The sequence below is a fragment of the Mobula hypostoma genome, chromosome 9, assembly GCF_963921235.1.
Source record: "Mobula hypostoma chromosome 9, sMobHyp1.1, whole genome shotgun sequence".
Lineage (NCBI taxonomy): Eukaryota > Metazoa > Chordata > Chondrichthyes > Myliobatiformes > Myliobatidae > Mobula > Mobula hypostoma.
In genome coordinates, this window is record NC_086105.1 from 55,732,823 (window position 1) to 55,759,564 (window position 26,742).

Consider the following 26,742-nt stretch of genomic DNA (forward strand, 5'->3'; position numbering starts at 1 on the left):
GACGTGGCAGACCAATTGAATAATTACTTTGGTTCTGTCTTCACTAAGGAGGACATAAATAATCTTCCAGAAATAGTAAGGGACAGAGGGTCCAGTGAGATGGAGGAACTGAGTGTAATACATGTTAGTAGGGAAGTGGTGTTAGGTAAATTGAAGGGATTGAAGGCAGATAAATCCCCAGGGCCAGATGGTCTGCATCCTAGAGTGCTTAAGGAGGTAGCCCAAGAAATAGTGGATGCATTAGTGATAATTTTTCAAAACTCATTAGATTCTGGACTAGTTCCTGAGGATTGGAGGGTGGCTAATGTAACCCCACTTTTTAAAAAAGGAGGGAGAGAGAAACCGGGGAATTATAGGCCGGTTAGCCTAACGTCGGTGGTGGGGAAACTGCTGGAGTCAGTTATCAAGGATGTGATAACAGCACATTTGGAAAGCGGTGAAATGATCGGACAAAGTCAGCATGGATTTGTGAAAGGAAAATCATGTCTGACGAATCTCATAGAATTTTTTGAGGATGTAACTAGTAGAGTGGATAGGGGAGAACCAGTGGATGTGGTATATTTGGATTTTCAAAAGGCTTTTGACAAGGTCCCACACAGGAGATTAGTGTGCAAACTTAAAGCACACGGTATTGGGGGTAAGGTATTGGTGTGGGTGGAGAATTGGTTAGCAGACAGGAAGCAAAGAGTGGGAATAAACGGGACCTTTTCAGAATGGCAGGTGGTGACTAGTGGGGTACCGCAAGGCTCAGTGCTGGGACCCCAGTTGTTTACAATATATATTAATGACTTGGATGAGGGAATTAAATGCAGCATCTCCAAGTTTGCGGATGACACGAAGCTGGGTGGCAGTGTTAGCAGTGAGGAGGATGCTAAGAGGATGCAGGGTGACTTGGATAGGTTGGGTGAGTGGGCAAACTCATGGCAGATGCAATTTAATGTGGATAAATGTGAAGTTATCCACTTTGGTGGCAAAAATAGGAAAACAGATTGTTATCTGAATGGTGGCCGATTAGGAAAAGGGGAGGTGCAACGAGACCTGGGTGTCATTATACACCAGTCATTGAAAGTGGGCATGCAGGTACAGCAGGCGGTGAAAAAGGCGAACGGTATGCTGGCATTTATAGCGAGAGGATTCGAGTACAGGAGCAGGAAGGTACTACTGCAGTTGTACAAGGCCTTGGTGAGACCACACCTGGAGTATTGTGTGCAGTTTTGGTCCCCTAATCTGAGGAAAGACATCTTTGCCATAGAGGGAGTAAACATCTTTCATTTGTATATGGACTGAGAGTCAACGCATAATTTTATTGTAAATAACTTCATTTATTGAATAAGGACTCAGAGTCAACAATTTTTTTATGTAAATAACTTTATTTTGCAATATTTCTGAATAAAGTATGTTTGGAGAAAAAAAAATTGTAGTATTGTGTACAGTTTTGGTTCCCCACCTGCAGGAAAGATGATTGAAATGTTGTTAGGACTTGAGGACCTGAGTTATAGGGGAAGGTTAAATAGGTTAGGGCTTTATTCCATGGAGTGTAGGAGACTGAGGGGAGATTTGATTTGATAGAGGCATACAAAATTATGAGAGGTATAGATCGGAGGATGCATGCAGGCTTTCCCCCTCGGGCTGGGCGAGACTAGAACTAGAGGTCATGCGTTTCGGATGAAAGGTGAAATGTTTAAGGGGAACTTGAGGGAAACTTCTTCACTCAGAGGGTGGTGCGAATGTAGAGCAAGCTGCCAGCAGAAGCGATGGGTGTGGGTTAAATTTCAACATTTAAGGGAAGCTTGGATAAGTACTTGGATGGGAGACGTATGGAGGGCTATGGCACAGGTGGTGATAGGTGGGTCGACGCAGAATAATAATTTGACATGGACTAGGGGAACTGATGGGCCTGTTTCTCTGCTGCAGTTGTCTATGACCAAGTACTGGATGGTGCTTGGGAGGTGCTACAGTCTGTGAATTTCGGTCTGTAGCTGATGTTCAAAAGTCTAATGATGAAAACGGCAGCATAATACTGAAATTGGAAAGCCATTATGTCAGAGGCATTCAACCGATATATTATCCCTAAGCATGTGAAAACAGAAGTCCAATTCATTCACTCCTTTCCACTGTAATCCACCACGCCACAGGTGACATAGTGAGGATTTCAGGTTTGTGAGAGACCAAACAACAAGCAGCTCTCTGGGAAACTGCAGGATCACATTTCCAGCTCATTAAAATGTCAACCCCAAGATCTACGAACACAGGAGATGCAGAAAATCCAGAGCCACACGCACAATGGAGGAACTCAGCAGTTGAGGCAAGAGGGGAATAAACAGTTGACATTTCAGGCCGAGACTCTTCTTCAGGACTGAGAAAGGAAGGAGAAAGAAGCCAGAATAAGGAGGTGGGGGAGGGGAAGGAGTACCAGCTGACAGGTAAAAGGTGAGACCAGGTGACGGGGAAGGTGGGTAGGGGGGGGAGGGAGGGAGGAGGAGGTGATGAAGTGAGAAGCCGGGAGGGGATACGGTGAAAAGGTAAAGGCCTAAAGAAGAAGGATGGAATAGAGGAGGAGAGTGAACTGAGGGAGAAAGGGAAGGAGGTGGGGAACCAGAGGGAGATGATGGGCAGGTGAAGAAGGATGAGGGGGGAAACCAGAATAGGGAATGGAAAAATAGAGAAGAGGGAGTGGGAGAAATTACCAGAAGTTGGAGAAATCTATGTTCATGCTGTCAGCTTGAGGTGTTGCTTCTCCAACCTGAGTTAGAGAAATCAATAATCATATTGAGATTGATATCGATAGGTGAAACCTCAACTGGTCTCAACTACACTTGCAAACTTGTACTCCTTCCTCTTACCCACCAACTTACTCTGGCTTCTGTCCGTTTCCTTTCCAGTCCTGGTGAAGGGTCTCAGCATGAAATATCAACTGTTTATTGCTGTTGTCTGATCTACTGAGTTCCTCTGTGCAACCCTTAAGAGCCATGCTCGTACCCGGATCACTAATCCGGTAGCCGCGCTGATCTTCCAAAGGGTTCTGTTGATTCATTCCACATCACTTACAGTTCTTATGGCATTGTGTCTCTAAACCAGCTGAAGCTAGATTCCTGAGACTGCAGAATCTAACCAAGGGTAGCATTTCCCTCATCGGGGCTGCCGCCTGTGCGCGATGTTACCCTGAAGCCTGGTCTCTCTCAGGTCGGCAAGAAAGACCCCACTACACAACTTCAAGAAAATGCTCACTCTCCCCCCAGCACCACTGACACATGATCTGGTCACCAGCGCACTGCAGTGCATGGAATCTTATGGCATGCTACGTGCCTGCCATCTACCTCATTCCATGTAGAGAGGCTGAGTGACTTCACCAAGATCCAAGTGTATCACCTCTGCTTTTCTCAGAGGCCCTAACACCTCTGGTCTCTCCACACTCATGACTGTATGGCTAGGCACAGCTCAAACGCCATCTATGAATTCACCGATGACACCACTGCTGTTGTCAGAATTGCAGACAAGGCAGCGGCGGCGTACGGGAGTGGTGTCGCAGCAACAACCTTGCACTCAATGTCAGCGAGACCAAGGAATTGATGGTGGACTTCAGGGAGGGGAAGTCGAGGGAACTCACACCAGTCCTCGTCAAGGGATTGGCAGTGGAAAGGCTGAGCAGCTTCAAGTTCCTGAATGTCAACATCTCGAAACTTCTATCCTGGGCACAACATTTTGATGCAATCGCCACGAAGTCACACCAGTGATTACTTCATTAGCAGACTCAGGAGATTTGGTATGACACCAGAGAGTCTCGGAAATTTCGACAGACGTACGGTGGAGAGCATTCTGACTGGTTGCGTCACTGTCTGGTGTGGAGGCGCCAAGGTGCAGGATTGAAGGAGGACGCAGAGGGTTGTAAGCTCAGCCAGTCCCATCATAGACACAATGCTCCCTGCCATCGAGGACATCTTCAACAGGTAAGGCCTTTAGAAGGCAGCGTCCATCACTGAGAACCATCCAAGACAAGCTCTCTTCTCATTACTACCATCAGAGAGAAGACCCACACTCAGTTATTCTTTTTAGGAAAGGCTTCTTCCCCTCTGTCATTAGATTTCTGAATAGTCCATCAGCCCATGAACACTAACTCACTATTCCTCTTTGGCACTATTTATTAATCTGTCATAACTTAAAGTAATTTTTACTTCTTGCACTGTACTGCTGCCACAAAACAACAAATTTCACGCCACATGTCAGCAATAATTAACCGGGTTTCGATTTTGTTAGGAGAAGCAAAGTCTCATGTTCTCTGCAAAAGGATGATTTCACTTCTTATTCAAGCAATGTAAATAGGGTTTGTATCGTTGGCTAATCAAGATAAACCAATTATTTTAAATCAATACCCAAGGAAACCGCATTTTATGTTTTCTTGAGAGACAGTGCGAAATAGGCCCTTCCAGCCTTTGCGCTGCGTCGCCTAGCAACGCCTCAGTTTAACCCTAGCCTGATCACGGGACAACTTACAATGACCAATTAACCTACCAACCAGTACGCCTTTGGACTGTGGGAGGAAACCGGAGCACCTGGAGGAAACCCACTTGGTCACAGGGGGAAATGTACAGGCAGCAGTGGGAAATGAGCCCAGGTCGTTGGTACTGTAAAGCGTTGTGCTAACCACTACACTACCGTGCCAATTTGACAGGGGGTGATGGTTTGTTCTGTGAACCTGACTGAGTCGTCTTTAAAGCTGTTTGCGTCAGTGACCCAGCACACTCAGGACTAGTGTCTCTGATGTACGGTACAGCATGGACTCGAGTTCCAGTCAGAAGCTGTCCTCCGGACCGCTGGACATTCTGATAGCAGGGGGAGGAGAAGATGGCGCGACGCAGCGCACAGCGGCCACTCCGGTGATGAACATCTGTTATTTGTCAAGTAGGGTGCAGTACACAATCCTGATTTGATGGAGACAGACGTGAGAACACGGAGGAACATCTGGAGAAACTTCTGAAATGCCTGTTTCGCTGCCGCTGCTACTGTGTGATCCAGAATCTCCGGAGGGGAAGGCCCCGAATCCTCGGCTTTGCTTGTTGCTCGGCAGCCGGGGCGGGGTTGAAGCGCTCAGCAGAGATGGTGCTCGGGGTCAGAGGGCTGGTCGGAGGCTCGGAGTTTTCGGATGGATTCAGAGTTGGCTGCGGTCGGGTGCTTCCAATGCATTGGCAGTTGTCGGCACCTGGAGGTTTATGGCTAGGAGAGTTTCTCCCTTCTGCCACCTGCTATTGGGACTATCGAGAGTTGATTGGAACTTTGAGACCTTTTTTTTTTACTGTTCCCATAGTCTGCTCTTTATCAAATTATGTATTGCTTTGCACTGTTTTAACTATATGTTATAATTATGTGGTCTTGTCAGTGTTAGTCTTTGGTTTGTCCTTTTTTTTTGTAATATCACTCTGGAGGAACATTGTATCATTTCTGAATGCATGCATTTCTAAATGACAATAAATGAGGACTGAGTGTCCTCATAATCTAATCTAAAAAATCTAAAGGGGTATATGGGGTGTCAGGGAGGGGTAGCACCTCTGGTGGGGGAGCATGTCGCGACCTTTTTAGGGCGGTTAGTCCACCTTTGGTCCCCACCTGGCACTCAGCTCTCACCTGTGGCTCCCCGTAGCTGTTTGCATGCGACAGCGGCCACACCCCGGGCAACGGCTTCGACAAGCCGGCTAAACCAGGTGAGGGTAGCCGACGGGTCTCAAACCCTCGGTGTGATAGGGAGTTGTCTATCCCAGCATGTGAAGACAGACTCCGGCGGATTGAGCGGACGAGACCAATGGAAGGTCCAATGGTCAAGAAGGCAGTCTCTGCAAGTGTCGTGGAACGTGTAGAGCAGGACAAGACACAGAAGACGTCCTGGTCATCCACTGCGCCTAGTCCCATCTCCAGCCATCTCGATTCTTGTCTTGCCACTGGATCCAAATGGAAATTGGGAAGAGAGAGTGAGGCTGACGCGGCGCAACTCTTCCTCACTTAAATCCAAATCACGTGCTAGTCTCGACACCATCATAATGGTGTCGAGGTCCTCATCGACGTCAACGATGGACGAACAACAACAATCTAAAAACCAGGGATGGATGCAGCAACCACCAGTTTATCAACTGAGTTTGCCCCCGAGCTGTAACCTGTGATGACGGGTGCAGGCATGGTAAATCGTTTTCTCGGAAAGCAGTGCGGAGGAGGAGCAACAATAGATGGAAGGAAGGTTTGAAGAAAGAGAAAGTTCACAGCTTCCTCTTAGCCCAGTTACTAGGGTGACAGACGAGAGTGATGACGGAGTAAGAGAAGGAAAAGGAAGTAAAGGACAGCACAGTGGCAGAGCTGAACTGCACACTCAGGAACATTTTGTGAGGGAGTATAAACGATATTTAACAATGTACGAATATTATAAAAAGAGTAACGACCTTTAATAAAACCCGTTTGGTCTTCCGAAATAATAGAAGGAAGTACTTTTTCTAGTCTATTTGCTAATAACTTAGAAAAAACTTTAGAATCAACATTTAATAAAGATATTGGTCTATAAGATGCACATTGAGCAGGATCTTTATCCTTCTTTAGTATTAGAGAAATTGATGCTCTATTAAAAGATTCAGGAAGTTTACCAAGTTTCAGAGAAGCCTCAAAAACCCTACAGAGCCAAGGAATCAATAAAGAAGCAAAACATTTATAAAATTCAACGGTAAACCCATCCGGGCCAGGAGCTTTCCCCAGATTCATAGAAAAAATAACATTCTTAATCTCATCCATTGTAATGGAAGTATCTAATAAAGAAGACATATCCTGTGAAATCTGAGGGAAGTCTAACTTATCTAAAAAATCATTCATATATTTAGAATCTCGAGGAGACTCTGATTGATATAAAGAAGAATAAAAATCACAAAAGGTTTGATTAATCCCCACATGATCCAGTATCAATCGATCATTTTGGTTATAAATCTGATTGATTTGAGATTTAACATAATTAGATTTCAATTGATTAGCCAGCAGCTTGCCAATTTTGTCACTGTGAACATAAAAGTCACTTCTTGTTTTCTTTAATTGGTTTACAATCGAGGACGAGAGTAGTAAACTGTGTTCCATTTGAAGTTCAGTTCTTTGTTTGTATAACTCCTCAGAAGGAGCCATAACATATTTCTTATCAATTTCTTTAATCTTGTCCACAATTGCCATCTCCTCCTGCTTCTGTTTCTTCCTCAAAGCAGCGGAATACGAAATAATCTGACCCCGAATATAGGCTTTAAAAGTGTCCCAAAGAGTGTTAACCGAAATATCTTCTGTATGGTTAATTGTAAAAAAAAGCTCAATCTGTTCATTCATAAAATTAACAAAGTCCGAGTCCTGAAGCAACAGCGAATTAAAATGCCATTGTCTATTATTTGGTATATTGGCCATAATTTTAATAGAAAGCTTAAGTGGAGCATGATCCGAAATGGTTATAGAATCATAATCACATTTAATCACTGAAGGAATAAGACGAGAATCAATAAAAAAATAATCAATTCTTGAATAGGAATGATGAACATGTGAAAAAAAGGAAAAATCTTTTTCCTGAGGATGCAGAAAACGCCAAATGTCCGTCGACCCAGAATCAGAAAGGAAAAAATTAATCAAATTTGCAGATTTATTAGGTAAGGTCCGTAAAGGAGCCGAACGGTCCAAAGCTGGAGACAAACAGGTATTAAGATCTCCGCCCCAGATCAATGAAAACTCGTTCAAATTCAGAAACTGATTAAACAATGATTTATAAAATTCCGGACAATCCATATTAGGAGCATAAACATTAACCAAAACTACTTTTTTATTAAATAGTAAACCACTAACCAATAAAAATCTACCATTCGGATCAGAAATAATATCCTGTTGTATAAAAGTAACTGAGGAATCAATAAAAATAGAGACGCCTCGAATCTTAGCATTGGAGTTCGAATGAAATTGTTGTCCCTTCCAGAATTTGAAAAAACGTAGTCTGTCCCCCCTCCGTACATGGGTCTCTTGTAAAAATAAAATTTGTGCTTTAAGTCTCCGGAACACTTTAAAAACTTTTTTCCTTTTAATAGGATGATTAAGACTGTTAGTATTCCAGGAGACAAAATTAATAATAGACTCCATAAATCCTAAAGTCAACCCACAACAAGGAGGATTGACGATAGGCGCGACCCACAAACCCGGAGAGGAAACAGAACATACGAAAGATACCGGGAAAAAGGACGCAACCAGTACTTCAATAATGTATATAGCCCAAAGAGAAACAAACTAAAATGTGAAGCCTCTCCCACCACCCCCCGCCCCAAGACCCCAAGGCAAAATCTAAAGCAGACCCGCCCGAAAGAAGCAAGCGCTAAAACTACCCCCATGACTTCCGGTATACGCTCCCTAAAAAAAAAGGTATAAATATGAAAAAGATCAGCTAATTGTAAAACAGTAAAAAAAGTAAAAAAAAAGGTAGCTCAATTAAAATACACACACAACAGAACAAAAGCCAGAAAATATATATTAAAAAAAAACCACAATAAACCCCAAATCCATGAATAAACACAGCAACAAAAAAAAAATAAGATTATTGACATAAAGTGGTTATAAAAAGCAAAACAAAAACAGAAGTTCACAGCTTCCTCTTAGCCCAGTTACTAGGGTGACAGACGAGAGTGATGACGGAGTAAGAGAAGGAAAAGGAAGTAAAGGACAGCATAGTGGCAGAGCTGAACTGCAGCCACCTCGCACTGCCAGAGGCCCCAGTCCAATCCTCACCATGTCTGTGTGGAGTTTGCACGCTCTCCCTGACACCATGCGTGTTTACTCCTGGTGCTCCAGTTTTCTCCCACATCCCAAAAGAGCAAAGGGTTAATTGACCACTGTAAATTGCCCCCAGACTCAGCCAGCTCAATCACGGGCGCAACCTTTCCCACCATTGAGAACATCTTCAAAAGGCAGACAGAGTCCATCATTAGGAAACCCTCATCCCCGGAACATGCCTTCTACTCGTTACTACCATCAGGGAGGAGATACAAAGCCCAAAGACGCACGCTCAACCATTCAGAAACAGCTTCTTCCCCTCTGTCATCAGATTTCTGAACACATGAACACACAGTTCAAGTTTCAAAGCAGATTTATCAAAGTATGTACGTTACCTTGAGATTCAGTTACAGGGAAAAAAGAAATTCAATAGGACTTTTCTGAAAAATTATACGAAAACAGACAAGGACAGACAAACAAGCAATCTGCAAAAGGAAGGCAAAGTATTTAATTAAAAATTATACTGAGAACACAAGTTGCAAAGAGTGCTTGTGAGTGAGTCTATAGGTCATAGAATCAGTCCAGAGTTGAGTTGAGTGAAGTTATCCGTGTTGGTTCAGGAGCCTGATGGTTGAAGGCTAATAACTGTTCCTGAACCTGATGGAGTGTGACCCAAGGTTTGTGTACCTCTTTTGCGCTATTTATGTAATGTAGTGATTGCTTTGTGTGCCACAAAACAACAAAGTTCACCACGCATCAGTGATAATAAACTTGATGCGGTACTGATAATGTGCGCAGGTGAGTGCCAGAATCTAAGAGTTGCGGTGAAAATTTTAAAAATGAGATTAAATTAGGTTTGTTGTAAACGGGTGGTTGAAGCCAACATGAACTTGGAGAGCCAAAGGACCCATTTCCATCCTGCATTGCGACTGTCTGGGAGGATGTAGAAGGGAGCCACAAGCTCTTCTCCAGACATACAGCACCTCCAATCAGCTGCCGCAAGCCTCAACGCAGCAAGAATTCTTCAATTCTTTATTAAGTTCCAGTTCAACTCTGCAAAAATGGGCTGCAACTTTGATTGCATTCTCTACCTAAAGCATCGAAACCCCGGGAAATTTGCTGAGCTATAAAAATGTAATTATCATTGACTTATGCAACTGAAACCGGCGTCTGGAGTATGATCCCAGGGGCTGGAGAAGTACTAATATTTTTATTTACTGCTGTATCTTAAAGTATTTTATTGCCTTGGTTAGTTTATCCAGCCTTCAGTAAGTGAGCATGGAGAAACCACAAGATGTTATCACTGCATATAAAAGAAAGCATAGGATTGTGTTAGTATTTCCAGTGATCCCTGGAAGCGTCAGAAAGTGCAGGAGATCATATTTACATACAATGTCTGCAGAGAATGCCTGGGTTTTCCAGTATCTAAAGGACGTGTGGAGGAGAATGTTAAGTATAGTCTAGCCCTCCACCACAGTGCTTGTACGTTTGCAGGCAGACTTGTGAAATTCAGCAGTATTTTGCAGAGAATCCCCTGTGTGTGTCAGCAACTGTATCCTGTTTCTCACTATTTCTGCATACGTACTTACTGATCCATCACAGGCACAGGCCTCCTGTCATCAAGGACATCGTCAGAAAGCAGTGTCACAACAAAACAGCATCCATCACTGAGGACCCTCACCCCCCCAGGACATGCCCTCTTCTCATTACCAGCGTCTGGGAGGAGGTACAGAAGCCTGAAGACAACGTTTTAGGAACAGCTTCTTTCCCTCTGCCATCAGATTTCTTAATGGCCCATGAATCCGTGAACACTACCTCACCGTTCCTCTTTAGCACTATTCATTATTGTAATTTATAGTCAGGAGAAAATGCGCAGGTACGGGAAATCAAAGTAACACACACACACTCACTCTGCTGGAGGACTTAAGCAGTCCTGACAAAGGGGGAAATGTTGACTGTTTACTCTTTTCCATAGATGCTGCCTGGCTTGCTGAGTTCCTCCAGCAGTTTGTGTGTATTACTGTAATTTATAATAATTTTTTATGCCTTGCATTGTACTGTTGCCACAAAACAAAAAAAATCGCAACTTTGCCTGGGTTAAGAAACCCTTCCTCCGCTGAAGACATTCTTAAAACATAGATGTCCGATGTAAAATCCTGATAAACCCCTACAGACAATTCTGTCCCTACAGCACTATTGTTTGAACACTGGGGAACTGATTGCCACTTGTACAGACCAGCTGCCCTGTTCACCCCAAGACTAGTGTAGTTTTGAAAGTAAAATGCATAACCTTTTATCAAAGTGACATCGGAATGCCCTCAACAGATTCAGAGTTTTTAAGGTAAAGTGGCACAGAATATCTTTTGCTTTTCCTCCGAGTTACCTTAGCTCTGAACTCATAATTAGGTCACCCATGTTAACATTTGCGCCCTAACAGTGCAATATATAATATGTCAGTGAACTGCAGAAGCTGCAAATCTGACATTAAACAGAAAGTGCTGGATGCACTTGGCAGGTCAGGCAATATCTGTGGAAAGAGAAGAACAGTGAATGTATCAGGGCATAACATGCTCTTTATGTGAGCCAGTCAAAGCACCTTTGAACTGAAATGTCCACTCCTTCTACCTCCGCAGATGCTGCCTGGCATGCTGTGTGTTTCCAGCCCTTTCTATTTCATTAGGCAATAAGTAAACTCACCGAATTATCCATTTCTGAAGATTAAATGCCTGTGCCAAGTGACCACTTGCTCGACTAAAAATGACAGCCAACAGCAACGGACAATACAGCCCCACATTTGCAGTTAAATATATGGATTTCAATGATAACTTGCTTTTAAGTAGCTCACATACCGCTGTGTGTCATGTATTATTCATGCACATCTCTTCTGCTGCATAAATTCACACTGCCCCAGATATCAGGAGTTTGATTTTTCACAGTATTTTGAATAATAACTGTTATGGATTATTGCTGGCCATTAAATACTGATGTTGACTCCTCTGCCAATATCACAGAAAGGGATTTGCTCAGGCCAGCTCTCTGCATAAACATCGGTCAGTGCATGCCCCACATTACCTTCATGAGTGGTTCACAGAATGGTTACAGGATTTCGCTGTCTGGTCTGTGCAAGAGAGATTAGCTTTATTTGTCACTCGGGAATCGAAGCACACAGTGAACTGCATGGTTTACATTAAGTCAAATCAGCGAGGGTTGTGCTGCGCAGCCCGCAAACAGCAGCATGCTTCTGGTACCAATACAGCATGCCCCCATCCCACTAAGCTGAACCATCCGTCACTGAAATGGGGGAGGAACTGGAGCACCTGGACGAAGCCTGTGCAGTCACGGGGAGAGCGTATAAACAACGGGGAGAACCGAACCCCGGACTTACAGCTTGTCTAGTAAAGTGTTGTGGTAATCGCTATGCTACCATGCCCCCAGTTCTACATCACTGTGCCGCCAGATTGGGAACAATACAGTGTGTCCTGACCCCCTGCTCTTTCCTTTCAGCCACTTGTCTACCCCACTCCCCCCGAATCTGCCTCCGTACTGGTCCCAGAAGAGTGTTCCAAAGATACCAGCATCACCTTGTATCACTTCTGGTTGCCTCCCTCACTGCCCATTTAAAGTAAACTCTGAAACTGTAAACAATGTCCTGGGGGTTGTGAACTACTAAAAATAATGTCTTTTCTTGTCTCTTTTTAAAACAATTCCTCTAACAACAGAGACCCCCTCTGCCCTCAGGCTCTACAGATGCTTGCAGACATTGCCCACTACCACCAGTTCTTCAGGTTCCTGATGCCAATCCACCGCTCCCATGGGGTCGAGGCAGGAACATTCACGCCATGACCCTGCTAATCGGAAAGGAGACCAATCCTGACATTACGCGCCAGACTGAGTGGTCCAGTGGGTGGTAAAAGGATAAAACCTCAGCCCACTGGAAATCATGAAAACCGTTAGCCACAACATCGAAGGCTTCAGCCACAGTAAAGCAGAAATCCTGGCAAACTTAAAACTGGACATCTTGTGCATACAAGAAACTCATAGGCTGAACAACCAGCCCTATGTGCCAGGAATGCACTGGGCTATTGACACCCTTAGTCAAACTTATGGAAGTGCAATCTTTGTTAAAGATACATTTATAGTAATGAATATCCAAGCTGGCTCAACTCAATGGAACTTCTGAAAGTTGAAACAAAACTAAATATCATCTCGGTCTACAAACCTTCTAATGAACCATTCATGTGGTCACCTAACCTAGATCTCCAGGACAAAATGTACCTCATTATTGGTGACTTTAATAGCAATAACACCAACTGGGGATACGAAGATGACAATACAAATGGAGAAGAAGTTGCATCATGGGCTCTAAACAACAGCTACTATACGAGTCAAAGGACACTCCTACCTTCACAAGTGCCAGATGGAGAAAAGGATACAACCCAGACCTTGCCTTTGTTACCTCGGCAAGCTCCAACCTCTTCACACGAACAGTCGTCCAACATACACCCAAATCCCAACATTGTCCAGTCTAGGTAGAATCCCTTCCAGTTCTGAGACCTGTACCATCAAAGTACCTACCAAGATTTAACCTGAGAAAAGCGAATTGGACAGCTTTTGCAGAATCCCTTGATCAACTTATCGATACCATACCACCAGAACCTGATCATTATGATGAATTTGTCCGACTAATCTGGAAAGTAGCACAGCAGAACATACCTAGAGGCTGCAGAACAAAATATATTCAGGAATTGACTAGTGATATCAAGCAAAGTTATGATGACTATGTCAACTTATACGACCAAGACCCGTTTGGTCAAGACACAATTGAAATGGGAGAGTCAGTTCTGTCCCTACTGAGCCAAGAGAAACAACAGCGTTGGCAGGGACTGATAGAAAACACAAACATGACCAAGAACAGTAAGAAGGCATGGGCAACTGTTCAGAAACTCAACTCAGACAATAGACCACTACAGAGAATTGCTGCCGTAACACCCAATCAGGTTGCCCACCAACTGATACTAAATGGTCCACCAAATAACACGGAACGGAGGCAGAAGAAAAAGCAACATCAGGAGATGCAGTCAGCTCTCTCAAACGGGAATAACAACTTCCCACCTCTCACCCTAGGAGAATGAAAGGATGAAGTATCACAGCTAAAATTCAACAAAGCTGCTGGCATAGATGGGATTCTTAATGAATTCCTGAAACATCCTGGATTTAAAGCACTCCACTGGCTTCTGTCCCTTTTTAACTGTTGCCTAAGATCATTAAAGGTACCTAAAAAGTGGAGAAGAGCAAAGTTGTTGGTCTCCTAAAACCCAATAAAGACCCCAACATTCCTAAAAACTACAGACTGATTTCCTTCCTCTGCACCCTCTATAAACTCTATGAGAGACTCATACTGAAAAGAATATCCCTCTTAGTTGAAGATCTTCTAACACCAGACCAAGCTGGGTTCAGGCCAGGCTGCTCTTGCTGTAGTCAAGTCCTGAACTTAACCCAGTATATTGAGGATGGCTTTGAAATGCGACAAATTACAGGGGCAGTATTCATTGACTTAACAGCAGCATACGACACTGTGAATCACAGAGGCCTTCTACTGAAATTATCTAAAATGTTAAAAGAATGAAACCACAGTCAAAGTAATAAGAAGCCTCCTAGAAAACGGTAGATTTTATGTAGAAATAAATGGAATTAAGAGTAGGTGGCATCCATAAAAGAACAGACTACCACAGCGATCAGTCCTGGCACCTCTACTATTTAATGTTTACGCAAATGACCAACCAACCTTTCCTAACACACACAGGTTTATCTATGCAGACAACCTATGCATAGCAACACAAGCTAACTCCATCCAAGAAGCTGAAATACGACTTACAGCAGTCCTCGAAGCAATGAAGCAATATTATGAAAAATGGTCTCTGGACCCAAATCCATCAAAAATTCAAGTGTGTGCATTCCACCTGAGGAATCGAGAAGCAGCTCGGAAACTCAAGATCTTCTGGTGTGGGAAGGAGCTCGAACACCATCCGACTCCAATTTACCTGGGTGTGACACTGGATAGGACGCTCTCATTTGCCACCCACATCCAAAAACTCCAAGGGAAAGTTGGCTCTTGCAATTCTCTCTTGAAAAAAATTAGCAGGCACGAAATGGGGAACTAATGCTCACACACTTAGAACAACTGCCCTAGTGCTCTGCTCTGCACCTGCAGAATACTGTGCACCTGTGTGGGGCAGATCAGCTCATACGAAGAAAATAGACCCATTGCTTAACGAGCCCTGCCGAATAATCACGGGCACACTGCGCCCCACACCCGCTAACATCATTTACAGACTTGCAGGCATTGCTCCCCCAGAGATCCGAAGAACACACTACAACAAAAATTGAAAAAGGTAAACAGAACTCGGATCCACGGCACCCACTACATCATCATGTGTCAGTTTCAACTGCCTAAAATCGAAGAAAAACCTTGCTACAGTAGAGGAACTACTGCACGGAACATCCCCCCAAACATACAAGATTGACCTCTGGCAACAAACAGAAGCCAGAATCCCATCAAACAATACAGTGCAAGACCCCACAGAAACGTTACCAGACGGGGCACTGCTTGTCAGACGGAAGTGGTGCACTCTCAACAGATCGGGAGCGGGAGTTTGTAGGACGGGAGACAATATGGTGAAGTGGGGTTTAAAGACCAGCGAATCCTGTGAGTGTGGCAAAAGGGTGCAGAACATTGAACACGTTCTGCGCAACTGTCCACTCTCACCTGATTTAGCTGACACTGACCTGCTCAACGTCAACCAAACAACACTAGAGTGGCTGGCTGTCTGGTGTGACAAGCCATGATGATAACCACTCCCATTCAAACATACCTCTTTGTAAAGTGTTTGACAACAATAATGACGCAATTCTACTTGTACACTCAAGAAATTCTGCAGATGCTGGAAATCCAGAGCAACACACACAAAATGCTGGAGAATCTCAGTTCAAGCAGCATCTATGGAAAAGAGTAAACAGTCAATGTTATGGGCCAAGAACCTTCTTCAGAACTTGAAAGGGGGAAGGCGCCAGAATAAAATGGTGGGGAGGGGGAGGAGGATAGCGCGAAGGTGATAGGTGAAGCCAAGTGGGTGGGGAAGGCAAAGCACTGGAGAGGAAGGAAACTGATAGGAGAGGAGTGTGGACCGTGGGAGAAATGGAAGAAAGGCACTAGGGGGAGGTGATAGGTAGGTGAGAAGAAGTGGTAAGAGACCAGAGTGGGAATAGAAGTAGGAAGGGGGAGGGAAAATATTTTTTACCAGAAGGGGAAATCAATATTCCTGCCATCAGGTTGGAGGCTATGCAGACAGAACATGTGGTGCTGCTCCTCCACCCTGAGGGTGGCAAAACAGCGGTCATGGGCCAGCATGTTGGAATGGGAATGAGGAAAGGAATTAAAACGGTTGGCCAGCAGGAAATTCCACTCTTGACACATGAAGCAGAGGTGCTCGAAAAAGCAGTCCTCCAATTTACATCGGAGGCTGCATCAGGAGCACCAGATACAGTAGACGGCCCTCACAACAGGTTCGCAGGTGAAGTGTTGCCTCACCTGGAAGGACTGTTTGGGGCCCTGAATGGAGGTGAGAGAGGAGTGAATGGGTAGGTGTAGCATTTCAGTCACTTGCAAGAGTGGAGGAATAAATGAACAAGGGAGTCTCAGAGGGAGGGACCTCTGCAGAAACCATACAGTGGGTGTGTGGAGGGCAAGATGTGTCGGGAGTGGTTCGGAATGCCACATTGACAGATGGGCTAAGCCAGGAGAGGGTAGTCAGTGGGCCTCGTACCCAGGTGAGATAGGGACATGCCTTTCCTAGTGTGTCAGCTCTAGCGAACCAGGGCAACAGTGAGATCCAAGGCTGGGAAGGTGGTCCTGTAATTCCTTGTGAGAGTAAGGGGCATGACAAGGTGTAGAACTAGTCATAGTCATCCACTGCAACCAAGGAAGACCTACTGATTCAAAGAGAAAAAGGACCTCTCTCAGCACAAAAATTCTCAATCTCCCAAACCCAGCCCATCTTCACTGAGTCTGTGCGATCAGCAGCTGGCTTCTGGCTCCACGGGGCCCATACTTTAATCATACTTTTACATGAAAACCTGCACTAACTTGTCCACATTAACCTCAGCAATACCAGCCAGCAGCACACACTGAATCACAGGCACCTGTACCTTCCTGCCCACCCTCCACCAGTGGGACAGCACACTGTAACCCAAGTGCTCTGCCAGGAACACCCCCCTCCCCCCTGGAATTTCTGCCCTTCAGTTCCAAGGCGGCTTTCCAGACTTTTCTGCAAAATGTTTAGCTGAGCGACTAATCTTCACTTGGCTTAGAGTCTTGCCCTTCCTGATTTCTACTTGTGAAGTTCCTGGAATGTTTCCCACATTAAAAGACATCAATGTCAGTTTAGCTTCCTCTTTGTGACTGTGCGTGGTAAAGTGAGCCAACCTCGCTGAGCAATAGGGCTGCTTTGCAGGGAAGCTGCTCACCGGGATGCAGGCCAGGAGGAGGAAGAAATCACAGTTCTGGACAGCTTCAAAGAGATAAAGCTAATGACAAAGTGTCCCGAAGAAAGAGGTTATTCCAACGCGGGAGAAGGTTGCTGAGCCAATGAAGGGGGCTGGAAGGAGGAACAAAAGCTGTAACCGTGGGTGGGGTGGGGTGGGGGTTGTCTGTCAAAAGACTGGGCCGTGTGCAGGGCCCTGCACCGAGAGGTCTGTATTACTGGTTAAATGGTACAGATTGGTGAGAGATTGAGAGAGCTCCTGAGGGGGAGGAAGGACACTGAAGGGGAAACAGCAGGGGAGATCAAACCTATTCAAACCACACAGAAGTGCACCTGGTCACAGCTAATCTGTCTGCGGGAGGAGAAAAGATTAAAAACACAGACAAATAATCCACCATCGAGGACATCTTCAAAACGCGGAGTCTCAAGAAGCGGTATCTAACATTAGGGACCCTCACCGCCCAGGACAAACCCTCCCTTCAAGATTCAGATTCATGTATCGCAGGTACATTGAAACATACACCGAAGTGTGCTGTTTGCACTAACAACCAACATACTCGAGGGTGTGCTGAGGGCAGCCTACGTGTTACCCCCACATTCCAGTGTCTACTCACAATGCTCAGCAGAACAACATAGAACACAATCAACGATAAAACCACCTGCAGGGAGGCACAGGAGTCTGAAGCCATCTCTGCCGTTAGATCTCCGACTGGCCCATGACCCCATGGACACAATCTTGTTGGTCCTTTTGGCACTATTTTGTGACTGGGTCATTTTTATATCTTTGTACTGTACCACTGTTGTGAAATCTGTTGTTTGGAGGCAGCAGTACACTGCAAGATATAAAAATAGCTCAAGTTTAAATAAAGTGGTTCAATGACAAATTTCACATCGTCCATCAGCAGCAATACATCAGATTCTCATTCAGGTGCCAAAACTGTGAGATCAGAACGATACAGGGGCTAGAAATCAGAGTGAACGTGGGAGATGACAGGTAGGTGGACAGTTCCAACAAAAACACAAAAGAGGTGTTAGTGAGTTCAGTGTCGAACCTCGAGGCCAGCAAGTGTGCAGTCACAAGATGAGATGCTGCCTTTCAGGGTACTTTGGACATCGTTGGAATCGTGCAAGGCTGCCAAACATAGAGGGGCCAGAATGGAAGCACAGTGGAGGATTAAAGTAACAGGATATTGGAAGCTCAGTGTGGACCCTGCAGGGAGTAGCCATAACCCAGCAGGTGTTTAGCTTCCCCAGCGTAGAGAAGTCAGAATCAGGTTTATTATCACTGAATGTCATGCATATTTGAGTAATATTGTGTGTGTGTGTATATTATATGTAAAATAAATAAATACACACACACACACATATATATATACATACATACACACAAGTTTGATTAAGCATCCTTGTTCATTTAAATAATTAATTACAGGTTACATGTAAAATATTTTAATGCTACCATGTGTTATGTGCACACATTGCATAAAGTAAAGATGAAGCTAGACCTGCATTCCTGGATTCTCCTGTCTTCCTTTGAATTAATTTAATGTTTTGTGGTTACAAAACATAACACTGGCATATGCTATGAAATTTGTTGTTTTGAATCAGCTGCACATTTGCAGGACATAAAAAAATAGCGTAAGTTACAAAGATAATTAAGTGGCAAAAAGAAATAGCGAGGTTGTGTTCACAGACATGGTGCACTGAACTGGATGTCAGAGGCCCATTTCGACTCAGTTTTCTGCTGAGTCCCATCTAGCCACAGCCAGACCATAGCACTCTGCACCCCTCCCATCCATGTACCCAGCCAAACCACAGCCAGACCATAGCCCTCTGCACCCCTCCCATCCATGTACCCAGCCAAACCACAGCCAGACCATAGCCCTCTGCACCCCTCCCTTCCATGTACCCAGCTAAACCACAGCCAGACCATAGCCCTCTGTACCCCTCCCATCCATGTACCCAGCCAAACCACAGCCAGACCATAGCCCTCTGTACCCCTCCCATCCATGTACCCAGCCAAACCACAGCCAGACCATAGCCCTCTGCACCCCTCCCTTCCATGTACCCAGCCAAACCACAGCCAGACCATAGCCCTCTGCATCCCTCCCTTCCATGTACCCAGCTAAACCACAGCCAGACCATAGCCCTCTGTACCCCTCCCATCCATGTACCCAGCCAAACCACAGCCAGACCATAGCCCTCTGCACCCCTCCCTTCCATGTACCCAGCTAAACCACAGCCAGACCATAGCCCTCTGTACCCCTCCCTTCCATGTACCCAGCCAAACCACAGCCAGACCATAGCCCTCTGCACCCCTCCCTTCCATGTACCCAGCCAAACCACAGCCAGACCATAGCCCTCTGTACCCCTCCCATCCATGTACCCAGCCAAACCACAGCCAGACCATAGCCCTCTGCACCCCTCCCTTCCATGTACCCAGCCAAACCACAGCCAGACCATAGCCCTCTGTACCCCTCCCATCCATGTACCCAGCCAAACCACAGCCAGACCATAGCCCTCTGTACCCCTCCCATCCATGTACCCAGCCAAACCACAGCCAGACCATAGCCCTCTGCACCCCTCCCTTCCATGTACCCAGCCAAACCACAGCCAGACCATAGCCCTCTGCACCCCTCCTTTCCATGTACCCAGCCAAACCACAGCCAGACCATAGCCCTCTGTACCCCTCCCATCCATGTACCCAGCCAAACCACAGCCAGACCATAGCCCTCTGCACCCCTCCCTTCCATGTACCCAGCCAAACCACAGCCAGACCATAGCCCTCTGCATCCCTCCCTTCCATGTACCCAGCTAAACCACAGCCAGACCATAGCCCTCTGTACCCCTCCCATCCATGTACCCAGCCAAACCACAGCCAGACCATAGCCCTCTGCACCCCTCCTTTCCATGTACCCAGCCAAACCACAGCCAGACCATAGCCCTCTGCACCCCTCCTTTCCATGTACCCAGCCAAACCACAGCCAGACCATAGCCCTCTGTACCCCTCCCTTCCATGTACCCAGCCAAACCACAGCCAGACCATAGCCCTCTGCACCCCTCCCTTCCATGTACCCAGCCAAACCTCTCTGAAATGTTGAAACTGAACCTGCATCCACCACTTCTGCTGGCAGCTTGATCCACACTCGCTCCACCCTCTGAGCGAAGAAACTCTCCCCCTCAGGCTCTGCTTTAAATTTCTTTCACCTTAAACACGCGACCCCTCGTTCTAGTCTCATCCAACCTGACAGGGAAAAGTCCACATGCATTCACCCCATCTATGCCACTCAGCATTGTGTACACCTCAATAATATCTCCATTTATTCTCCAGGGAATGAAGTCCAAACTGATCCAACCTTTTCCAAAAACTCAGGTCCTCAAGACCCTGTTGCTAAGGAACATCAGCCAGGATTACTGCTCCTCAGGAGGTGCCGTGGAAGGTTTATTTGATTTATTTAAAAATACAGCACATTAACAGGCCAACAAGCCCACACTGCCAAATTATACCCCTGCGACCAACTAACCCACACCGCCAAATTATACCCATGTGACTAACTAACCCATAGGTCTTTGGAATGTGGGAGGAATCCAGAGCACCTGGGGAAAAGCCATGTGCTCACGCGGAGAACGTACAGATAGCAGCGGGAATTGAACCCCAGTCACTGGTGCTGTTATAGCGTTACGCTATTGACCCGCCCCCAATGGTTTCAGAATTGAACAACTTGCTGACGATCAGTACCCGTGTCCCTGTCTGGAGGACACAAGGTGCCAGAGAATGAGACGGTGTCAGGAGCACGAGGGGAACGAGAGTGTCAGGCGAAGGGGAAGAGCCGGAAACTCTGCCTGTGACGAATAATCACCTTAGGTCTACGTAACCCTGCAGTCTGCTCAAACACACATACAGGTTTTGGGCTGCAGCACTTAAATAAACACTTAGAAAATTGCAATTAGATGACAGAAATTAAACAGTTTGCTTGGAGCCCTGCCCAACGTTTCTCCCTCAACAAGTGGCGATGCATGTCATTACCATTCCTGGAACGTGTCCCAAACTAAAACAGCTGGCACATTTCCCTAAATAACAGTCGCTCAACTTGAATATAATCCACTGATTGCAAAGGGCTTTGAGCAAGATGTCATAAGGTGTTACATAAATAACGGCTTTGCTTTCTTCCACATTATAAATAGAGGCATCAATTTCTATTCCACAAGCAGTGCCGGGGAACTGTGCTGCAAACAGAAACTGCAAATGTTCAGTGTACCAGGGTACATGTCCAGGGCAAAGCAGGGGGCAGGAAAACCACTACCCACCCTGCACAGTGGGCAGGAAAACCACAACCCACCCTGCAAACTGCCTTTTCCAAAAGCACTACAGGGGTATTAAAACAAAACCTTCACGACATCTTAAAAGTTTCCTCCCCCCAGGAGGTTATTCTGATCAACCATTCTAGTTAGCACCTCACCCATGCGTCTATCACCACGGCAACATAAACATTTTTAACCACATTTTATAATGCTGTTTCCATTGTACATACATGCTACTATTAAGGTATTTATACACACTTTATCCTAAATCCGTACTTTAACCTCTAACTTTATTTTTTTATATATAATTCTTTATAATTGTTGAGTGCTGGGACAGGTGGCAGAGGAGTGCCAAGGGTGGGGGTGTGGCATGGGTACAGACACACCCATCCCTGAGACACCAGGCAGGGTCATTTGATTCCGAACAATTGGTTTATTGATCATTACAGAATGTCTCTCTGGTGCTTCCCTCTCTCGCTTTTCCCTACCATGACTCCCCTCTCCCTGCTCCCTTGCCTTGCTCAGTCCACAATAGAGACCCATATCAGAATCAGGTTTATCATCACTCACATACGTCATGACTTCTTTTTTTGTGGCAGCTGTACAGTACAATACATAAAATTACTACAGTGCTGTGCAAGGGCCTTAGCCACCCTAGCTATGTATCTATGCCTAAGCCTCGCACACAGTACTGTATGTCTATGTTATGATATACTACCTTAAGATTCATTTCCTTGCAGGAATTTACAGGAAAAATACAATAGAATTTACAAAAAAACTACACCGTCCACAAACAAAAACTAACACCCGATTTGCAAAAGAACACACACTCGCAAATAAATAATACTGAGAATATTGGCAGCAAAGAATCCTTGAGATTAAGGTGTCGGACACAGGATCAGCTCAGTGTTGAGGTGGTTGAAATGGCTGTAAGGTAGAAATTGGTCCTGAATCTGCTTGTGTGGGACCGAAGACTCCTGCACTCTCCCTCCTGATGGTAGTAGGGAGAAGAGAGTGTGACCAGAATGTTGGTGAGGGGGGAGAGGGGGGAGAGGGGGGAGAGGGGGGAGAGGGGGGAGAGGGGGAGAGGGGGGAGAGGGGGGAGAGGGGGGAGCTTCTTTGATGACAGACGCTGCTTCCTTGTGGCAGTGCTCCTTGCAAATGTGCTCAATGGTGGGGAGTCTGACATACGCCTGAAATTTATTGTTTTGTGGTAGCAGTACACATCAAGGTATGAAAACTACCACTACTAAATTACAAAAGAATTGTTAAAAAAAAGACAAAAATTACATTAAAATTTATAATGACTAAACAGCGCAATAGAGAAATATTGAGGTAGTGCTGCCGGTGGTGGTGTGGCGGGGGGGGGGGGGGCGGTGGAGGGGAGCTGTTCCAAAAACATGGACTGCAGGCCTTCGCGCTCCTGTACGTCCTCCTGGTAGTGGGCATGTCCCAGACAACGAGGGCCCCTCACGATGGATGCCGTCTTCTTGGGATAAAACCCTTCATGGAATCTCGCCTGCACCTTGTCCAGCCCATGGCATCCTCCTACAGTATGGAGACCAGACCAGAACAGAACAGAACTCTCCTACGGAGGACCAACCATGTGTCAAAACTGTTCCTTCTCCTGTCTCGGAGCTTGACGTGAATTATGAAGAACAATAAAATCTGGGTCCAAGCAGTGAGTTGGATTTTCAGGGAGGAAGGGATCTGCCCACCCGTGACTTATTCAACGAGTAGATGTGAACTCACAACAAATGCTGGTGATATTTAACCTGATTCTGAACCACAACAGCTGGCTACAGTATAAACGGCTGAATGTCAAGACGACCGGTTACATCAGAACAAAATACTGCAGCAGCTGGAAATCCGAAATTTAAAGAGAAATACACAAGGTTGTGCTGGAGGCACTCAGTAGATCCAGCAGTTCCTGTGGAGAGAAACAGAGTTAACATCTCATTCGGGGCCCGTTCGTCAGGACAACTCAGATAAAGAGACTCTTCATTGAAACACCAAGTATTTCTCGAGCTGCCTAGTTCCCACACTTCCTGTATTTATTTGGTTACATCTGAGACTCCGCTGGAGCAAGAGTTGATGGTCAGAGTCACACAGTCATGGCATACAATAATAACTCCAAAGACGTGGCCTACAATACGGTCCACCCACATCTTCGTGCTGCCTGCAAGCTTTTGCCATACTTGCATCCAAACTCAAAGGAAATTAACCCAGCCCCACTATTTAATGCCTTTAACCGCAGCATCATTCCGGACAAGTGCTGCCATTCCCACTATAGGGTCAGTGAGCTGGTTGCCCAGTCTTGTCCATGCCAGACCCCTAAATCAGTGCTTTCTGAAGGTAAGTGTTCCGTGGGCAACTAAAGGTCTCGGCAGTCCATTCACTGGCTCAGTACCGTCATCATTCATCAAAGTGTTTTAAAGCACTTGTGAAAATTTAAAACAAAAGCTGTTAAGTTTGTTAGAAACACATAAAATTATGAAGGGAATAGATAAGATAGAGGCAGGAAAGTTGTTTCCACTGGTAGGTGAGACTAAAACCAGGGGACATAGCCTCAAGATTCGGGGGAGTAGATTTAGGATGGAGATGAGGAGGAACTGCTTTTCCCAGAGAGTAGTGAATATGTGTAATTCTCTGCCCAATGAAGCAGTGGAAGCTATCTCAGTAATCGTATTTAAGACCAGGTTGGATAAATTTTTGCATAGTGAATTAAGGGTTATGGGGAAAAGGCAGGTAGATGGAGATGAGTCCATGGTCAGATCAGCCATGATCTTATTGAATGGTGGAGCAGGCTCGACAGGCCAGATGGCCGACTCCTGCTCCTATTTCCTGTGTTCTTATAAATCAGTCAGTCAGTGGGTGCTGTCCCAAATCTGGGGTTGGCGGCTATGCACCTCCATTTTCTTCGATCTTGCAACAGCACCGAGTACAGCCTCTCCTCCAGTTGTTTTCGCTGGCCGCCTTGGCACCGCCTGCCACCACCCCCGCCGAACTCGAGCCCGAGGCCGTGTCGGCCTCCAGCTGCAGCCGCTTCTTTGAGCTCGGCCCTTCCTTAGGCGGAGGCCTTGGGCAGGTCCAGGTACACGGTGGAGGAGCCGGCCCAAGTCACTGACCACTCAACCACGGCCCCCAGCCGAGCGCCTGCCCCCACCAAATCTCTCCAAGCATCCGGTGCCCAACCGAAAACCATGGTCGAGTGGCCGGCGACTAAACTTATAAGTAGGCTTGTTTAAAAAAAATTAAAAAAACAGTAAATTGACTTAAAAACTATAATATCCTGAAACCTAAAAATTTCATGTGAAACAAGGTTAAATCAGAAACCAACTTTTCTGACCAGTTCCATCTCAAACGTACATCCCCTACACTTTGGCTAGGCACAACACCAAGTGCCATTGATAAATTTGATGATGACATCACTGTTATTGGCAGTCAGATGGTGACGAGAAGGCGTACAGGAGCGAGACAGATCAGCTGGTTGAGTGGTGTTGCAACAACAACCTTGCGCTAGTGTCAGCAAGACCAAGGAATTGACTGAGGACTTCAGGTAAGGAAAATTGCATCGCACTGCTGCGGAAAAATAACAATAAAACTGCCCCTGATTCTGATGTTGGGAAAACACACGCCGGTCATCACTGAGGGGGTCAGCAGTAGAAAGAGTGAGCAACTGGGTGCCAACATCTCAGAGGATCTACCCTGGGCCCAACATACCGATATTCTCTTGAAGCAGGCAGGCCAGTGGCAATTATTCATCAGGAGATTTGCTTTGTCAATATTTATATTGTTGTACCCTGGAGAGCATTCTGACTGGTTGCATCACCGCCAGGTACAGAGTCTCCAATGCACAGGATCAAAAGAGACCAGAGAGGGTTATAGCCTCAGCCACCCTGCCATCATGGGCACAACCATCCCCACCACCAAAAACATCTTCTAAGCATGATGCCTCAAGAAGGAGGCATCCCTCATTAAGGACCATCATCTGGGACACGTCATCTTCTCATGGGGAGGAGGTGGGAAGACCCACACTCAATGATTCAGGAAGAACTTCCTCCCCTCCACCATCAGATTTCTGAACAGTTCATGAATGCTACCTTGTTGTATTTTGTACAATTTATTTATTTTTGTAAATTATAGGTTTTTTATGACTTACACTGTACTGTAGCTGTGAAAACCGCATACCTGATTCTGACCCACAGAGCTTGGAACCAGCCCCTTCAGCCCAACTCATTCATGCTGACCAAGCATCCCAGTTAAACAAATCTCATGTGCCTATATTATCTGTGCTGTTGTACATACTATAAATTGTACATTCAGACGAAGACGCAACGCAAAGACTTTTTTACTCCTCATGTATATGAAGGATGTAAGAAATAAAGTCAATTTAATTCAACCCACATCCACCTGAACCTTTTCAACCTGTACCTGTCCAAATTTCTTTCAATCACTATAATGACAATCTGCTCATTCTATGTATCTACCACCTCTTGCCCCTTTCACTTTAAACCTATGTATTCAAGTTTTAGACACCCCCACCGGGGGGTAAAAATCCTCGGCCACTCACCTTTATGACTCCTGTCCCACAGGGTTCCTCCAGCAGTCTGGTTTTTGGTTAAGATTACAGCATCTGTAGTCTCCCTCACATTGCCACCTTATCCATGTCCCTCGTGATTTTCAAAACTTCCATAAGTTTACCCCTCAGCCTCCTTCACTCCAGGGAAAGCAGTCCTAGCCCGTCCAGTCTTTCCTTACAACTCAAGGTCTCCAATGCTGGCAATATCCTTTGAATTTTTTCCCGCACTCTCTCTAGCTTCACAACTTTTCTTATAGTACAGTGACCATAACTGCATGCAATATTCCAGTACAGTCTCACCAACATCTTGTTCAGCTGTAAGTAACTTGGTGTTCAAACTCTTGTACTGAATGCCCAGACTAAAGGCAAGGAAGCTACAACCTTCATAAAATGCTGGAGGAACTCAGCAGGCCAGGCAGCATCTCTGGAAAAGAGTACCGTCAATGTTAGCCCGAAATGTTGAATGCAGTCCTGCCGAAGGATTTCAGCCCGAAATGTTGACTGTTTACTCTTTTCCGTAGACGCTGCCTGGCCTGCTGAGCTCCGCCAGCACTTTGTGTGTGTTGC

The 26,742-nt window shown here is 45.6% G+C and overlaps 1 protein-coding gene across 3 annotated transcripts in view; it reads right to left on the bottom strand.

Annotated features, from left to right (window-relative positions):
• Positions 1-26,742, bottom strand: part of yaf2 (YY1 associated factor 2) — a 161,475-nt gene that overhangs the window by 17,971 nt on the left and 116,762 nt on the right. The window lies entirely within an intron of this gene.